Raw genomic sequence first — 19423 nt, 5'->3', positions numbered from 1 at the left:
ACATGAAGTCCTGTTTTTTTCCAGCTGGAATAAGCAAGGTAGGGAGCACATGGCTTGTTTAACCTCCCACTCTGACTTATTCCAAGCAGAAGAATCATACTGTTACATTCCAGTAAGGCCAACTCAAAACTAACATGGACAGGTAATTTGTAGCTACCCTTTTTGCCAGGAGAAGGAGCCCCTTCCCTTGGTGCCTTTACTAATACGCCATAAAACAAACTTGCTGGGACCCTGCACACTGTCTCGTTGTGCTGCCTATGCTACTTGGAGCAAATACATTGGTTTGGTGAAAAATCCGGGTAGAAAAGGTTGCATCAGGTTTAACCAGAGGCATTCCTGCCTGAATAATTTCCATGTTTATATTAAATTAATTGGCCAGATCATGACTTTTTTTTTTCAACCCAAACCCTCCCTATCTATAATCTAAAGGTTAAATATTGAGACAGAGGGAAATTGAATTACTAAGGTGTCATCCTCTGCTTGGCTGATTCTATAGATACAGACACATTCCAGGCAGTTTGAAATTGTGTTTCTGCTCTCTACTATTAAAGCAATAAGGAACTAAATTCTGAGCTTAGTGAAAGTCCCCCTTCAGGGAAGGTTTATCAACTTTGGACACTGTAAATCTTCTAGCTCTTGACTTTTTGCTGTTGCGCAATCACCAGGACACTGTTTCTCACCTTTGGTCTTTTGGATTCCCATTTTCTCCAGATTATTTGCCCTAAATAATAAATAATTTATCCCTGAACTGGAGAATACATCTCCTTGGTACAAATTTACCCACTAGGGAGGCATAGAAGATGTCCAGTGATTCCTAATATCTAGAGCAATTTGGTAACTTTAAGACGCATGGACTTCAGCTCCCAGAATTCCCTAGCCAGCCTTGCTGGCTAGGGAATTCTGGGAGTTGGAGTCCACATGCCTTAAAGTTGCCAAGGTTGAGAAACATTGATCTAGAGGGACTGGTTTCACAGTCAGTGTAGCCAGCAAGCCAGATTCATGGAGAACATAGCCCCAAGAATAGTCCACAAAACCAATTTCCTGTCTATTTCCTGATTTTGTTCCTCTGCCATGAAGCTTACTAGTAGGAACAGCTGGCTATAAAATGTATTCCCCCTCACTTCTCCCAGCAGCAATTAAAATGTGCCTTCATCTGGGGGTGGGGGTGGGTAAGTAAGAAGGATGACAGTCTCTGTGTAACCTTTTTGCAGGTTGAAAATTATGTTGAGCGAACCTAGCAATGTTTTAACTGAAAGAAGGGGGGGAGGGGGAGGAGTGTTGAAATCTGCCATGTTGTGCGCTAAGAATATTGGAACTTATGATTAATTCTGGCTTTTTATAGCTTTCCTACTTGTTGAAGCACCATGCATCTTTCTTAGCCTGTACGGAGACTGCTGCCTGTTTAAAAACAGCAACTTCCTCCTTTCCCTGAGCTGCTATGTCTTGGAAAACATTTGCTGTGAGGGGTGTGTGTGTGTGTGTTGCTTGTTGCTATGATCCTTGAGTTTGTGTGCATCTTCTGTAGCATGCAGACTTGCGGGAATCGTTGTGGCAAAACACTCCTGTTTTGTTTCTTTTTTTAAATTTATTTTCAAGATTGACTTTGAATTTTCTTTCAGAGTTTCAGTGACAGCCACATAATTTTCAGCACTTTTTTGTTTAATCAGGTGACCAGGAAGTTAATAATACCAAAAACAAACTTTTCTTTCAACCTCTGCCACTTTTCTGTTGTGTGACTTTCCGTATTGCTTTCCACTGCGCATTTTCTTCCACATTTTGTCTCGTGTGAGCTGTGAAAACTCCACGTGACAAGAGAAGGTGAAGAGGCAAGATAAACTTTTGAATAGTGCGGTTTCAGATGGAGAAAGCATGGATTATAAGCCGGATCCCCCCGAATAGTAAATGGAAAAATGTGTACAGGAAGATTAGTTCTCTGTGCACACAGTGGTTTTACTTCCATCTAGCAATTTCTCATATCTAGTTTTTGTGCTTAAAAGCCTAGATTATTACATTGTGTGATGCCATAGCATGGAGTTCGGACTTCTATCTGATTGGCTTTGTGTATAGCAACAGCATAGCAATTGGTGCATATTGATGCAGCTAATGTGTTTTTTCTAGTGCTAGAGTTTTTTGGACACACTGAACAGCAGAAGGAAAGAGTATTTGCTCATATTACTAATGTTGGCCAAACATGGCCATTGATGCAACAGGAATTTTACACAGATCTCATCTACACAAAGTGGCACTGAGTATCACAGGGAAATTGAGTTGATTCTGAGTTAGAACCTTTCTGGTCTTGTAATTTACACATTTATCTGGTTGGTGATTGCTGTTCCTTGGACAAGTTGAAAGAAAGAATCCATGTGGTAACGTGGCTAAAGGGTTGAGCGATGAACCTGGAAATTCAGGCTTGAATTCCCACAGCCATGAAGTTCTCTTGGGTGATCTTGCACCATTCATGTTCATCCATCATTCTCTGTCTCCCTCTTTCAGGTACCTTACAAAATTAGCATCTTGTGAGAATCTTGCTTCTCTAACATCTCTGGAGGAATACAATTTAAAAAACAAATAATCTCTGATTACTAGACTAAGCAGAGACTAAGATGCCCCAATGGGCAAAGACTTGAACTGATCTCCCCTCTTGGTGTTAATGTGTCACTCTTTCCTTTGCTTCTCACTGGCTATAAGTAAAGCTAATCGCGACTTCGTATTTTCTTGTCCTTCTGCTATGAGTGTACCCATTTTTTTCACTGTTTGTTGCTGTCAATTGTTTTGCTTTTCCTCTGATTTTTTTCCTGGTTGCACAAAAGCATGCTTCTATAGATTTGTACATTACTAATGGAATTATTCAAGGGCTGTTATGCTTGCACAGTTGAACCTCCTCACAAGAGAATTCCTCTGAATCGTAAGGCTTTGCAACATATATTTTATTAGAAGGCTAGATTAGAAAAAATTGAAAAAACATGTCAGAAGTACTGGGGAAATACAATCCGAATGGACTGTATAGTTGGAGTAATTTTCAGGACAATACAAGCCAAGAACAGTTTGTAAGAAAAAGTGGAGAAACCAGAGGATAGACAATTAAGGATCCCAGAAAAAAAGCAGAGAGAAAATGCTTCCTTTTAAGGTAAGCATGGAAGGATGGGGGGGAAAAAACCAGTGGAGCTGTAGTATTCATTTTGTCCACTTTTAAGTGCTTTTTTTCATAGTGGAAATAATCCAAAAGTGACAACTTAAAAGCACTTTAGGACCAGCCAAAAAAAAATCATAAAGTTTGAGCAGATATTTGAGTTCTCCTAAGTCTTTCTCTAGTTAGAAGTTGTGTGGAAAACCCAGAAGGAGTGGGATTGAAAAAGATGGGCATGATATATTTGTCCTAAAGTCTGCATTTTGCCTACTCAGCATCTTATGAGAGAGTTAGAGATAAAATTAGGTCCATCTCACTGAGTGTCAAACAAATTCCAAGATGTGCCAAGGGCTACTGGGGACAAAGAAACAACGTTGGCGATTTCCTCCATGTTTACAAAATATATCTGGTGGCACGTTCTGTCTTCAGCCATAATCAGACCACATCAGTTCCTTAGGAAGCCAGAAGCAAGACTGAAGAGGTAGGTGGTTTTTTATATATAAAACAGTCAGAGCTCAATTTTAGGTAGATACAGAGACATTAGAAGCCACTTTGGATAGTATTACCTAATGTTTGGAAGGCCTTTCTGGATTTAATCCCCTGGTTGCACAGTAGCTTGTTTTCCAATCTGCAGAATGATAGCACTCTTCTTTTGGTGCAGCTGTGATGGTTGTCGGATGTACAGTTGGTTCTGTACCCTGAACCAACTATAAACCTTTTAATTTTAATGAGTAAAACGTGAAAGCTTAGCAGAAGGCGTTCTGCCCTCTTTGTTCAGCTGGCTTTTCAGTCGCGTTGTCAAATAGCCTTTCCCAGCAGGCATATCTTACAGCTGTGCTATTTGTCTGAAGCTAGAAGGGCCCTTGGCTTTTCCTATGAATCTCTTATCATTCAAACCAGGCTATGAGTTTAATCTACAAGTTGGGAAGAGAGGCTTCTGTGCATCGTTTTTCCAGGTATTAATTAGACCTGTGTTGTGCTGAGATTTCCAGGCAGAGCATGATAAGGGCAAAAATGTCTTCCAGTTTCTGTCTGACTGGGATAACACAGGTACAGCTTGATTGTGGGAAGTCATCCCGTTTTAGTGCAGAAACCATGCTGGAATTGTTACTCAGGCATTTGCATGCTTATTGCTGCATTCTATGCATAGATGTGATGTGACCTTAGGCTCCTGCTGTTTATGCATTGTATTGCTCACCCGAAATATGCCCCAAGTCTAAAAGCGCTTGCGTGAAGGAACGGTTTTGTAAAGAAATTGCTATTTAAGTTAGTCTACCATAGAAAATTCTAATTGTTCAACTTTATTATATGCTGCCTTTAGTCCAAGGACTGTCTTTACTCCAAGATATCAGACCTGGTATGTTATCTCTGCTCTCCAACTCTGTACTGAGATTACTCTGTTTATTGTGATGCAAGCAGTTCAAAGGCAATTTTTTAAAGGGAAAATAATGGCCAAAGATGATCAGGCATAGTAATGTGTTCCCTTACCGTATTCGTTTCTCTGACTTTGACTAGAGCTCTCTGCAGATGCCGTGTTATTTCTGTCTCTCTCTCAGGGTGAGGCTCAGGGGCAAAGACAGAAGATGAAACTCTGCAAATGTTTTTCCCAACTACTTGTTTTGGGGGTACTATCCGTGATGTCAGTATTGGAAAATAGTCTCCATAATGCTCTGCTATCTGCTGGAGCATGTTTTTTTTCCAGTGTAATTAATATAAGATGCTCTCTGAATTCTGGTGCTTCCCAGCAGGAATAGGAGAAGCAAGCTGAAAACGGAGGCATGTGATACAAAGCCACTTAACATAAATTCTCTCCAGTTTCATATTCAATTTGCCTTGGTTTTTCCAAGGCAAATTGGAAAAGCCAATCAAATGTATTTTACCTTTCCAGGTACTTCCTTCAGAGCCTGCCTGCCTGCTTGCCTGCCTTCCTTCCTGAATCTGAGTAACATTTGGGAGCTACCAGATTCCTGGGATGTATTATTTTTTTTCAACTCCTTTCCGTGGGACTTCTGCTCCTTTGCGTTCAGGATAAATCTCTGTAAAGGAGCTTTTTTCCTTTCTCTCACTGGCAAACCCTCATGGGTGTTCCCTAACAGCAGCTATACCTTTTTCTTGCATTTCTTGTGTTTGGTAGGAGCAGGGCAGGGTATTGAGTAACAATCGCATGCTGTCCCGCTGCCAGCAAAGGTAATGTTTCTCTTGCTGTTGGCACTGAAACTGGCCAATGAAGGGAAATCGTTATTAGCTACTCTAGAATGAAAGCCTCTTTCTTTTCCATCATGGACTTCAGTGCCCCGAGTGAATGCCACACTCATCCTGGCATAGTGTCCCATTGAAGTATTTGGTCTTGGCCTGGAGGGCAAGCTGGAAGCTTACCTGAAATTTAATAAGAGCATCTGCCATATCCCAAACAGTGAGGCAGTGCAACTTGTCTTGCCTGTCTGTAGTTACCAGTTTGCAGGGCTCAACCAGCAGTGGATGTTGGAACCTGGATAACTACAGGTCTTAATTGCCTTCTGATCACAAGAGGTGCAACAATTTCAGTCTGAACATCCATTGTGGCTGCTTCTGAGACTGACTTGACCAATTTGTCAGTGTGTCTTTGCTGAGAACATTTGTTAGACTGGTGGAGTGTCTGTTCTCTCCCTACAAACTTGAGAGCCATTGATGGCTTTCAGTGGAGGTAAAACTGCTCAGAGTAGGTCTTTGTCTGCTTCTGTAGGTGGTTAGGATCAAAAGTGCACTTATTTGAAACAGTTGGCTTGAAATGAAAGAATAAAAAGCACTCTAGAGTAGCCCAAGATTTCACAGTTGTCGCCAACCTTCCCCAGTCTGGCCAAATGTGAAGGAATTCATTTTTGTTTTATTTCAGGTCATCGTGTCCAAAGCTGGCTGGGGGAGTCCAAGAGTTATAGTCCCCATCCATCTGGGGGAGCTGCTGTGCCCCCATCACAGCTTTGCTGTTCCCACAGAGCATCCATTGTTTACCATCATTTTTTTGTTCTTCTCCCAAGGGAAGGGTTACAGCTCAGCAATAGACCACTTGCTTTGCATGCAAAATGGCCAGGTTTAATCCCCAGTATTCCAGGTAGGGTTTGGGAAGTTTCCATCTCAATCTCTGGAGAATGGCTGTTAGTCTGTAATAGGATGCTGAGCTTAATGGAGCATCAGCCTGGCTCCATTTAAGGTAAGGCAGCTTCTTGTATTTCTTCTGCTTATTTTGCCATTGTACCTTGTAACAAGTGTAAAAAAGACAAAACCAAACACCAGCCAGCTAGGAATTCTACTGTATTTACCCATAAGGAAGATGAGGCCAAATTTAAGATGATCCTTTAATAAACAAATAAACACATACGCACAGACAACATCTACAGTTCCTTAGCTCTTCTACCTTGTCGACCTAGAGCTGCCACCCTCAGAGATTTTTAACTCCTCTCTAAAAGTGTCTGTGTGATAAATGCTTGCATAGACATAGATATATGCACCTATAAACCCATTGGCCAGAAGTCACACTCCCCAAAAGGGCTGGATCAGGACTGTTTATTTGTCCTATATTTTCGAGTTACTAACCACCGATCAAAATGAACTGCCTATGAAATAAGGTACCCCATCTCTAAAATGAATTTCTCCCCCATCTGCATCTACACACTGCCTGACAATGCACAATTCTTCCTCTTACATATAGGCCATTCTGTCTCAACACATATACCCAAATGCACTCATGCTTAACACACACACAGCCCTTTCTAGCAAAGAAGAAAAAGAACAAGATGGAGATCAAGGTGTGGGAGAAACGTGATCTGGGAAGGGAAGGGAAAGGGGACAAAATAGGGTAGAGATGAAATAAGAGGAAAGGAAAAGAACCATATGTTTTCTACGTGTAGAAGCTGAGTGTCTGCAGCGGAGCAAGAGAGGGAAGCTGTTGCCATTATGTGAATGTTTGGAGCCCACACATACTTTCCATTCATGGACTCCTGGCATTTTTCTAGAGTCCTGACTCCCAGCAAGATGGAAATGACTTCCTCTTTTTTTTTTAGTAGCTGCTTTTCATTTTCAATTTTGCCTACTTCCTTTTTTTTAAATTTAAGATAATCTTCCCATTTCAAAGGTAATTATTTTGAGAGGGGAAAGAAAAAAAAACCCACCCTAATCTTCCTTTTGGATAAATAGAGTAAATATAGCTTCCGTAAATTGTTGGGGGGGAAGGCTTATCTACCTGTCTTAGAAGATCTTCTTTTTACTGTTCCCTGAACCCAAGGGCCCTGTTTTTTAATTTAATAACAAATGTCTATTATCTGTATAGTGTCTCCTACTTTTTCAAAGCCTAGCTGTTAAAAAGGTGTACAGAAAAGATACCCTAAGATTTGTATAGATTAGCAATAATGTTCAACCACATTGATGGCTGAAAGCGAAGAGGAACTGAGGAGCCTTATGATGAAGGTGAAAGAAGAAAGTGCAAAAGCTGGCTTGCAGCTAAACCTAAAAAAACCAAGATTATGGCAACCAGCTTGATTGATAACTGGCATATAGAGGAAGAAAATGTAGAAGCAGTGAAAGACTTTGTATTCCTAGGTGCAAAGATTACTGCAGATGCTGACTGCAGTCAGGAAATCAGAAGACGCTTAATCCTTGGGAGAAGAGCAATGACAAATCTCGATAAAACAGTTAAGAGCAGAGACATCACACTGACAACAAAGGCCCGCATAGTTAAAGCAATGGTGTTCCCCATAGTAACATGGCTGCGAGAGCTGGACCATAAGGAAGGCTGAGCGAAGGAAGATAGATGCTTTTGAACTGTGGTGTTGGAGGAAAATTCTGAGAGTGCCTTGGACTGCAAGAAGATCAAACCAGTCCATACTTCAGGAAATAAAGCCAGACTGCTCACTTGAGGGAATGATATTAAAGGCCAAACTGAAATACTTTGGCCACATAATGAGAAGACAGGACACCCTGGAGAAGATGCTGATGCTAGGGCGAGTGGAGGGCAAAAGGAAAAGGGGCTGAGCAAGGGCAAGATGGATGGATAACATTCTAGAGGTGACAGATTCGTCCCTGGGGGAGCTGGGGGCATTGACGACTGACAGGAAGCTCTGGCATGGGCTGGTCCATGAAGTCACGAAGAGTCAGAAGCGACTGAACGAATAAACAACAACAAAGTGATAATGTTCATGATGCAACCATAATGCTGGGTTTACTCTCCTGGTCCTGCTTAATCTTTCAGTAGCTTTGGATGCTATCAATCATGTTATCCTTCTGCCTTCAAGGATTGGGAGTGGGGACCACTGTTTTACAGTGGTGGTTCACCTTCCTTGAAGGAGCAGTACTAGTTAATGGGTGAGAAGAGGCCAAGCCCTTAGGCTCAATATCCTCCCCACTTTTATTTAACATTTACAATACATGGAATCATAGGATGAGGTCACCCACCAGCACAGGTTTAAATAATTAATATGCTAATGATACCCAGTTGTATATTTGATCCTTGGCCAAGGGAGTCAAGATGCTATTGCAGTGGGTGGTGTCTATCAGGGTCCAGATGGGGAGAAACAAACTTACGGCTCGATCCCAGCAAGACAAAGTTGTTGTAAGTTTGGAAGCTATCTTACTTCAGGGATATTCTATCTCTAGTTCTGGATAGGGTCATGCTCCCCCACTCCAAATTTGGTTTGTAATATGAGAGTCCTCCTGGACTCTTAGCTCCTGCTCAAAGAGCAAGTGGCAGCCAGGAAGGCCTTTGACAGCTTCATCTACAGTAGTGTGCCAGTTATGACTTTTTCTGAAACAGGAGGTTCTCACAATCATTCATGCCTTAGTCACCTCCTGTTTGGACTGTTCGGGCTGCCCTTGTAGCTCACTTGAAGCTACAGCTGGTCCAGAATGCTGGTCCAGTCCTGGAGTAGAGATGGATGTGTGTTGTATCACCTGTAGAACACCCTGGTTACCATTCGGCTCCCAGGTATGATTCAAATTGTTAGTTGCACCTTTAAAGCTCCTAATGGCTCTCTGGAACAGAATCTCTCCAGAGATTCACCTTGCCCCAACATTATTGGGATTCAGGGAAGCAGTCAAAACCTGTTTATTTCAGCAGGCCTTTGAGAGGGAGACAAATTGAGAGAGATTCCTCCTGTGTATGCATATTGATTATATTAGTTTTTATGGCTCCTCAACATAGGAATATTTTGCTATTGATTTGTAAACATTAATGTCTGTTATTTATATGGGTTGTATTTTTTATTGTTTAATCCTGTATGCACATGGCAGGATTGTGAGCTGTGCAGAGTCGGTCAGCAGTTGGAGTGGCACTTAAGCCTAATAAAATAACTGTTTATACCGCGTGTTTGAGAATACTTACAGCAGAATGTGCTTGTTTTCCCCTTGTCCGGTTTCATGGAGATTAAAGAGGTGGAGCTCAGCCTGGGTAGGGTAGAGTTGTCTCGTTAGAGTGCAGGGACCTCATAGTTCATAGCATCAGTCTGGAGAAGAGGTCTGCTAAAGCAAGCTCTGTTTTGGTGGGTGTGGCCAGCCGCTGTGAGGTGTGGAAGGGGAGAGCTTTCCTAGGACCAGGTGGATGGTGTTCTTCCAATGGGACGTTTTAGATCAGCGCCCCTCTGACTCTGCATTGTTACCTCAATGCTCGGAGCTGCTCAGAGATGAGGCTAGCCTATTCAACTCATGGATATCCTGAAACGATTCAAGTCTCCAATCAGTAATGGCTCTCCCCTCTATTAATTGCTCTAATAAACCAGAATGGAAGGATGGCTTAAGGAAAGTAAGTGGCGGTCAGAGAGTCGGCTTGGGAGTCTCATTGCCTCTAATGGAGGGCGGGAAAGAATAGGGAGAGCTGTTAAGCGTTTTCATCTGCTGCTGTGTGGGGTGGGAAGCAAACTAAATGCAGTTTGGGTGAATGCAGGAGGAGGAAGAGAAGGATTTTCAACCATCTTCATGCCTCTGTCTTTATGTTTGGGATGCAGGATATGATTCCAGCCATCAGGAAGTTGCTTGTTGAAAATCTCTGCCAGTGTTTTACACTGGAAATGGGCTCCTGCCTGTCTGATGTGTTCATGTAGAGGGGAGGCAGCCAGTCAGGCAAAGGTGCTTTAATTTGGATTCTTCAACTAACCAGGCTGGTCTTCAGGGTTGCACTGGACCCATCCAGCTGTATGATTCTGTAGGGTTCTCTGGCTCCGTGGTTGTGCTAGAAATAATCCTCTAGGATGGTGGTTTCTTCACTTTTGGATTGTTGCAATGTGTGAACTCAGCCACTGTGGTTTGTAAACCATGGTTTATAGCTTAGCATGTTGTGCCCAACCGTGCCTGCACAGACGAGGTGCTTCCCTAAAAGCTGCAAGCAGTGAAGGAAGCTTCAGTTCCTTTTCTTGAAACAAACCCTATTAGGTCAGATGTTTCTCTCACATATCAGCTGGGATGGGCTGATATGTGTGAACCTCACCCCCTCCTGCTTGCAGCTGGCCAGATCCTGCTGAAGGCACTGCTGAAGTAGCCTTAATGCCCGCAACAGCTGTACGTCTCTCTCTGTTCTACCCACCCACCCTGCTACGAGGAAGGCAGAGGCTGGCAGCTGTGGTTCTCGGCACGGTTGTCCGTCCTCCTGTTGTTGGAGCAACTAATGTTGTGCTTTGTGTTTTAATTTAGTATTGTATTTTGTAGACCACCCAGAGTCTGGCTGGAGTGGGCAGCTATAATAAATTTAACGAGATAATGAATGAATAACTAACTAACTAACGAACTAACGAACTAAATAAATAAATAAATAAATAAATACTTGGTTGCTAGATGAAAAACTGCTTGTGGGTGGGAGGGGACAGGAAGGGGGGGCTGCAAGGTTAATACAAAATGCTGGCTTCTCCAAACAGCCATCTCTCCTCTGAGAGGCAGAGGATAATCTGGCAGTTGCTGCAGTGCATTTTCTCCCTTCTCCATCTCAGGAACAGAGTTTGCATTTGGCTTTAGAGCACTTGCTTTTGGGGTCACCCTCCGCCAAATGCTGCTGAACAGGAAGTGAGCTTTTTTGGCTGGGAGAGGTGCAGATTCCGTCTCTGATGAAATGCAGCCAGTTCAGAACGGCTCAGCCAAGCTTCCAGAACACCCTGCGTGTGTTTCAGGTTTCCGTGATTCACCTGCCATCCACCCTCACTTTTCTTGATCTGGAAGGACCAAAGGCTGGGATTTGGCTTGGCTGTTATTCACTGTTTGGATTCACATGCCAAGCTGAGCCATAATGTGGGCTTGTTTGGCTTCATTGGATGTGCTAGATTGGAACTGGAGGGCTTTGGCCCACAAACCACAGATGCGGCCTCTGAGTCCCGCCAAAAGGTACAACATGCACCTCTGCTTTTGATTTATATCTCCATCAGACTTCCTTCTTTCCTTCACCATGGGTGACTTGCTTTCTAGCACAGTTTTGGCAGCAGATCTCCGAGGTGGATGCTTTCAGCAGTCCTGGGAGGACTCTGCAGAACGTGCCGCCATTGACGTTCTGTCACTTTGTCTTGCCTGAAAACTCCCCATTTTGCAAATAGACCTTGGGGTGTCTGTTATTCCCGCTAAAGTGCTCAGATGTTTGGACATCTGCTTGAACCTTTCCTATTGGTAATTCTGAACAGAACGTGTTCAAATAGCCTAGCCTCCTCCTCAAGCTCAGCAGGTTGAATTTCTACCAGTAAAGCACTAAGATAGGAGGTCCACAAATATTGCCATGCTGTGTGAATGAGCTGGGTATCAAATCTCTGCCTGTTTAGCTCCCTGTTTCTAGCTGTTCCCCCCTATGCTTTTGAATCAGGAGTTGCTGGCTTTTTCCTGCTTGAGAATGATCTAAAGAGAAGCCAAAATCAGGAGGCAGGAGCTACATAACAATGTGTTGTGAGCTATGGTTGGCTCCATCACGTACCAATGAGTGTTATGGGAAAGGAGAAGGTTTATTGCACATGCTAACAATGCACCTCCTTGTATGGCATTATTCATATGTTTATTTGCTCAGTGTATTGGTAAGTTAGTACAGTAGCTTGGTAACTAAAACCGTGAGCAGTGATCCTTAAAGTCTGTGGCTGATACCTTGTTTCTGCATTAGGATGTCTTAATCAGAAAACTGAACTTGCTCTTTCTCGATTTATAAAACACGGGTTTTAAAAAAAAGCATAGGAAGTAGCTTCCTAGTAAGTCAGATTGGTGGTCCATATAGCTCAGCATTAGCTCTGCATGATCTGTGCCTTGTATTCCCAAAGTGGTACTGGTGGGCACTAGTCTGCCTGCCAACACCACCCTTGGCACCCACCAGTTTCTCTGGCCCATCTGATTATTTTTAGATTTTTAATTTAAAAAATAAGCAGGAAGCTAGCACATTGCCAAGCATAATCAAGCACACTCTGTATTTCCAACAATGCTTTTGGTCCCCACATTGACTCCAGAGTGTTCTTAAAAAAACAAATGGTGGCTATTAGAGCTTCAGCTCCATGTTTGTTTATTAGAGGCCCTTCCATGTCTAGAAAAAGAGAAACATAAGCAGAGGTGGTGGGGAGTTTTTATGGGTGGGGAGGTATCTTAGAGTGGGTGGTGGGGATCAATCTCTCCAGCTTGCCTTCTGGTAAAGGAGTGTTTTGGGACTGGCTGCACATACCACAGGGTAGCAATTGCACAAGGGTATGTACAACATGCTTTCAACATTTCAAATATGCAGTTGGCCCTGAAAGAATGGTCCCTCTGTCCTGCTCTGCCTGGGTTTCACAGTGAGATCTATCTATATCTATCTATCTATCTATCTATCTATCCATCCATCCATCCATCCATCCATCCATCCGATTTCTATAGCCGCCCTTCTCAGCAAGTGACACAGAGCGGCTTCCAACAATAAAAACTATAAAACAATTAAAACAATTTCAATTAAAAACAATTAAACTACAAAACAAATATACATGGTGACCAAGTAAGAAGTGCATAGATGTTAATATAACCAAGAAATAGGACCTTTCACACATTCGGGGCCCCAGACCCAGGCACATAACCAGGTCTTCATGGCCTTACAAAAGGCCAACAGGGTCGGGGACATCCTAATCGCCCTAGGGAGAATATTCCAGAGGGCATGCGCTACAGCTGAAAAGGAGTGCCTTCTAGTTCCCGCCAACTGACATTCCTTGGCTGATGGGACCCACAGCATACCCAACCTACAAGATCTAATTGGACAGGCAGAAACAACTGGGAGAAGACGGTCCCTTGGGTGACCTGGTCCCAAGCCATGAAGGGCTTTAAAGGTGACAACCAGCACCTTGAATTGCACCCGCAAGCACACCGGCAACCAATGCAGCTCACGTAGCAGTGGTGTTACATGAGTTGAATATCCAACTCCATTTACTACCCGCTTACCTGCATTCTGCACCAGCTGAAGCTTCTGAATGCTCTCCAAGGGCAGCCCCATGTAGAGTGCATTGCAGTACAGCTTTTCTAGCCATACCTAGAGATGCTGGTTGAACTCGGGCTTTTCTGCAGATAAAATGTGCTACATGAACATTTTTTTTAAATTGTCTGTTCTATTCCTAACTCAGCAGCTGTGTTCACATAACATTCTTCAGACAGTTAGTGGATTCATGGATTTCTGGGTTTTCACAAGAACCATAAATTAATCAAGTTGCTTGGGCTCATATAACACTACATCATGGCTTATAAAGCTGTGGGTGATGATTTCTTCCAGATCACAACCAGCTGGGGCTTGGGGGAATTGTCATCCATCCATCCATCCATCCATCCATCCATCCATCCATCCATCCATCCTGGCTTGCTCAGGCAAAGCAGGAGCACTGTCACAATTGCGTGTTGCTTTGACAGTGTAGGCCAGCTTGGGCAGCTGTGGCACTGGAAAATTTGAGAACCTCCTCTGAAAATGTTATTAAAATGTAACTGGTATATTACTCATCCAATCCTACCACCAATTAAATAATTCGTTTTATTAATGGGGGTGTTGTTGCCCAAATTCATGTATCATTTTATGGGGACTTAATATCAAAGAGTTTGAGAATCCTCTCATTGAACCATAAAAGTAACCTAACAAGAATTTAAAATAATCAAGCTTAAGCATGCTGTGATCTGGCTGAACACAACCAGTAGGTGCCTTAAGGAGATGGACAAGGTTCAATAAGCACAGCCAGTATTTCAAAACCTAAAGGTTATGGCGAAACACCACAAGCAATGGCTAACTACTAGTTCCGAGTAACAACGCTGAAGATGAGATCAGAGAACTATAATGAGGCAATGTAGGTTTGTATTGGGAATGTTTCTGATGTTAAGAGTTGGGTTCCAGTGGCACCAGAAGACAACAAACACAGTTTCAGCCCTGTGACGCTGAATGCAGTACTGGGAACAGGTCAGGCAAGGACAGTTGTAGTTGCCATGGGATCTTTGCTTCATGAGAACACCACAAGGAAAACGTAGCTTTTATCCTACCCTCTGAGCTGGTACATATATTACACTACGTTGAAACCTTTTTGTATAGGACTGCCCTACTTGATGATTGTAACATCCAGTGAAGTGCCCTATAGTAGCCCATCCTGGCATTGTTTAGATATACTGGACCATCATGTCCAGCCAGCCATTGACTTTCACAGTGTGCTAGGGACATGATATGAAATTATGTCAAGGAGAAGGATACTTTGGAAGAAGCCTGTGTAGTAGACGTGAGTCTTCATTTACTGACTCTGTTTAGAAACCATAACTGCAGACTCATGTAGGCTAACTTTCTTGCTGGCCAGGAAATTCAGGTTGGTCAGAGCTTATTCTAAACATAGTTTGCCTTCAGGTGTTTATTGCCAACCCCACTTGAAATCATAATTTCAGTCATTTCAGTTGAAACTGCTCAAGAGTGTGGGTTTTGCACTGTGATGTGAACACATGGCTCTTTTACCCTTCACTCTTGGAATGGGAGAAAAAGTTAGAATTTCAAAGTTACCCAGTTATTTAGCTTTCTGAACCTATAGACAAGCAGCAGTATGCTCCCATACTAATTTTGGTCCTTGACTGGAATTTACAATGCAGTTCATGGCTCAAATATTTGTATTAGCGGAAAGTTCACGTAGTACAGGGAAAGGAGCACAACTCATATATTAAAATAGAGAAAAATCACTTGCTTGTATTGGGTACATAATTATAACAACGTCCAGCTCAGGAAAGAGGCAGGTGAGAATGTATAGAATTTTTCTGTATGTACTTTCTTAAAAAGAAAAAAGAATAAGCCAGTGCAGAAATGGGAGGTGTAAAGTGGGGTTTCCAGGCCCCCTGGAATTCAAGGCTCAAGGGTAGGACCTGTTGGATTAAAGGCAGGGCTGTGCTGTGTCTGGTAGAGCAGGAACAACCCTGAACTGAACATAAGGTTGGAGACTAGCAACAAAAACGCTCCTCCAGCAAGTAGAAAAGAAGCTGCTCCTTGATCCTGTCTTTCGTTATTCAGATTTTGGTCTGTTTCCTTGAGACCTGTCATTTGGGTCGCACATTGTGCTAAGCCATCCTGTGGTTGGTTTCGTTCTGGCTTGCTGCGCTGTATGAATATAGCCAATATTAGTTTATTCAGCTACTCCAGCTGGCAAGAAGAAGGCAAAGACTATGAAGCCTGGCAGATCTCGAGGGAAGCGGGAGGGCGAGAAGGGTTTTGTGCCATGAGATTGTATCCTCAGCTCAACTTTGCCTCCCCCCGAGTCAGCTCAAAAGCAATAGCCCGGGTTGACTTGAAGGCAGTCCAGGGAGACTGGTGACATCACAATGTGGCCTCTTGCTGGTGGTTCGGCTCAGCTGCTGGGCTAGAATGACATCCACTCAAGAACTCCACAGGCACGTCATGAAGAGCAACGGTCGGGGGGCCACACGTTGCTTAATGATCAATCGCAAGCTGACCTGGGCTAAGAAGCTAAGAGGTGATTCAGATGCAGGAGGAGGAAAGGCAGAACTGGGATGGGGTGGAACATGCAAAGCCTGGAAATCGTTCTCAGCAGCTCAAGGCTTTGTTTCCTGGTTGGTCCACCTGGGTGGTGGGAATGCACACCCTAATGTAGAAAGAACACGGCTGTGCGTATTCCACACAGAAAAGTGGAATTCTACATTCTGTGTAAATAGTGCAGGTTAAAGGATTGGCACGCAGCGTACTGAATAATTTGGCATCTGGTACTTACATACCCTGATGCTATTCCCTTTTGAGATAAGCAGCATTCTACCCAGCACAGAAAAGAAGAGTAAGGCACGAGATAAGAAAAAGAAAAGGAAACAGCCAAAGCTGATTTACAGCAGCGCAGTTCACTCTATCTCTCTGTGCCTTTTTATCCTTGCAGACCATCTTGCTTCCATCACATCTATCCATTGCTTCGTATGTTACCTTTTGGGTGTCAGTACATTGAATGTACTTTCAGCTGGTGGGATGCAGGCAACAACGGTATGTTTGCTTGCAACATCCCTTGATTAAACATCCTAGTTTCTTTGAATCCCACAGGCATCCTTGAGGTAAAGCTGGGCTTGGGTCGCACTTTGGAATACCGGACAGAATGTGTTTAAACTGACCGGTACTATCCTTGCTGTTAGCAGGGAATGCTACTTGTGACATGAATATGACTGGCAATCAGGTCTATACCTTTCCTGACTTACTAAAAAATAATATGTGAAAAGTTTGATTGACCAAATCCATGAGAGCAACCTAGGTCAGTATCTATGGATACCACTGCAACGACTCTGACATCTAATAATCGGTGGTATATTCAACAATCTGTACAAGATACAGACACTATCTCTTGGAAATCCTCTTGATCTTCTGGCATTGTTCTAGGCATTACTTGCACGCTTTTAAGCCATAAGGACTAGAAATGTCGATAGGTTTATATATTTTGTCCAACAGAATATATTCGGTTCTTGGGAGTGGATAATTCACTATTGATTAGGAGATATACAGAGTGAGAAAAGTGATTCTTTCTGCCATGTGCATATTTACGTACTCGTCATGCTATTCCATTTTGGGGTAAGCAACATTATGGAACATGCAAAAAAAAAAAGTAGTAATAGTAGTACACAAAAGTTTTGTGCAGATAAGAGAGGTGAGGGGGAAAAAGGGCCGTAGCATTTGTTAAAATTCAGGGCTGAAAGAAGAGGGGGAAATACTCTGTGCCAATGCTTGCTTGCTTCTGAAGAGGTGTTTTCTAGAGCCTGAAGGTGGACAGCAAGGATTGGAACAGACACTTGGGGCATCCTGAAGGGTTTCGGTTTTCTTGCTCTTCCTCCCCAGCAAAGAAATACATAGAAATATTCCTTGTGGGAATATAAAAAAGCAATATTATAGAAACAAGTTTGTGCATCTTTTGCATACTTTGGAGAGAAGTTAGAGAAAAGAGAGATTATTTAATCACTTTTTAGATTTTTATAGTATACACCATTTACCCTTGCAGCAGGCCTGTGAAGGTGAGTTGGTTGAGTGCGGATGGTAGACCAAAGTCATCTGCACGTTTGGCAACCAAGCAAGAACATAAATGAGATCAAAATCCAACACTAGCCAGTGACTTTTGTTTGATTGGGCCCAGATGTTGAGCCAAGCCAGAATGGGCAAGCTTACTGTGGATATGGTGGTCCTTAATATTTGTGGGAGGAGGCTAGGGATAGTTGCCAGAGCAGTGAGGCATGCGAGTGGATCATATTACCTATGCGGCTAGGACTTGGGATTCTGGGGACTTTCTTGGTTTCTTCATGCTGTGTTTTTGCGGGCAATTTAGGGAAGGAAGTTTTGTTTGCTTTTTAAATCAATATTAAGTATATTTTGAGAGCCAGTTTGGTCCAGTGGTTAAGGCAGCAGGCTAGAAACTCGGGAGACCCTGAGTTCTAGTTTTGCCTCAGACATGGAAGCTGGCTGGGTGACCTTGGGCCAGTCCCCCTCTCTCAGCCCTAGGAAGGAGGCAATGGCAAACCACCTCTGAAATTTTGCCAAGAAAACTGCAGGGACTTGTCCAGGCATTCACCAAGAATCAGACACGACTGAATGGGTTAAAAAAAAGTATATTTTAAGACAGGCACTATAGTTCAGTGGTGGAAAACTATGTTTCCAGTTTTCAGAAAAACGGCTAAGGGATCATAGGTTGCCTATCCTTACGTTAAGCCACAGTATGCTTTTTTTGGTTCTGGATTTGTGTTTTGTGAACCTAGCCTCTTTGGTTTACAAATTGTAGTTCATGTCTTACTGTGTGGTGTGAACTCAGGTCTAGCTTATTTAATAAATTGTGATTAAGCACTGTGCCATGCAATCTTGGCCATAATCCCTCAAGCTGGAAGTTAGCTGCAGAAGGAAAACCTTGCTTCAGAAATAAATGGAGGTAGTATTGTCTAAGCAGCAGAATAAGCAGCATGCCTGAGTTGGAAAGCAAGATGATAGCCAGTCAAGGAAGCCAACAGTGGACTTGGGAGAGCGGCAAGAGGCAGGGCCTTCTGGCCATGAGCCTCACAACATAGCTGAGTCCCTTTGATCCAAAGTACAGTGAATGGAGGAAGAGGCCTGAGGAATACAGAGCCCAGCCTTGAGGAGTTAGTTGCTTCTGGAAGGCAAAACAAGATAGAGATTTCCATTTGAAGGCTCTGCCAAGCCAAAGGATTGGCCGGGGATGTATTGTCTATCGGAGAATTCCAGCTTTATACCTTGTTAACAAGAACAATTGATTTTTGCACTAGAGCAAAGCGAGGCAGTGAGGTTTAAGGGCTTATGTGTTTTGAACTCTGGGGGAATTCTCTCTTTTTCTTCTCAGCAGTGGAGGGAGAGGATTTGATCTGAGAACCAGAGATTTGTAAGCCAGGGCAGGTGACTTGCCAGGCATGACTTGGGGTCCTGGGACTGCCCGAGGCCTCCTGACAGGCTTAGGTGAACATCCATGAACACCTCCCCAAATTGCCCCTGAATTCTCAATTTCAGTCCGATAGAAGACAGCTGTTATTAAACACAGGTCTGGATCATACTGAACTAGAGAAAGACCCTTCTAAGACTTCATCTCTGGATATAGTTTTGGAAGCAGGGAGGATGGTTTGGTGCTCCTTTAATCCTCTCAGCCTAGTTCGCACTCTGTGATTGACCAAAGGGGGTTAGTTTTAATACCAAACAACCCCAGGCATTTTGAGGCTAGTTGAGCAGCTTATGATGTTCATACAACACATTCCTTAACCAGGTTGAGTGTGCTATGCCAGCAGAGCTTGTGATTCCATTCCATTTCCAGACTTGTAATCTTTAGGTAAAGAAATAAATTGTGATTTTTCTCTTTCCACTTGCCCTTTTCTTTCACATTCAAG

At 43.1% G+C, this 19423-nt stretch overlaps 1 protein-coding gene across 3 annotated transcripts in view; it reads left to right on the top strand.

Moving 5' to 3' along the window:
- Positions 1–19423, top strand: part of CAPN15 (calpain 15) — a 79542-nt gene that overhangs the window by 26947 nt on the left and 33172 nt on the right. The window lies entirely within an intron of this gene.

The sequence above is a fragment of the Candoia aspera genome, chromosome 14 (assembly GCF_035149785.1).
Source record: "Candoia aspera isolate rCanAsp1 chromosome 14, rCanAsp1.hap2, whole genome shotgun sequence".
Taxonomy (NCBI): Eukaryota; Metazoa; Chordata; class Lepidosauria; order Squamata; family Boidae; genus Candoia; species Candoia aspera.
Note: the sequence above shows the minus strand (reverse complement) of the source record. Positions and strands in the feature narration are given on the sequence as shown.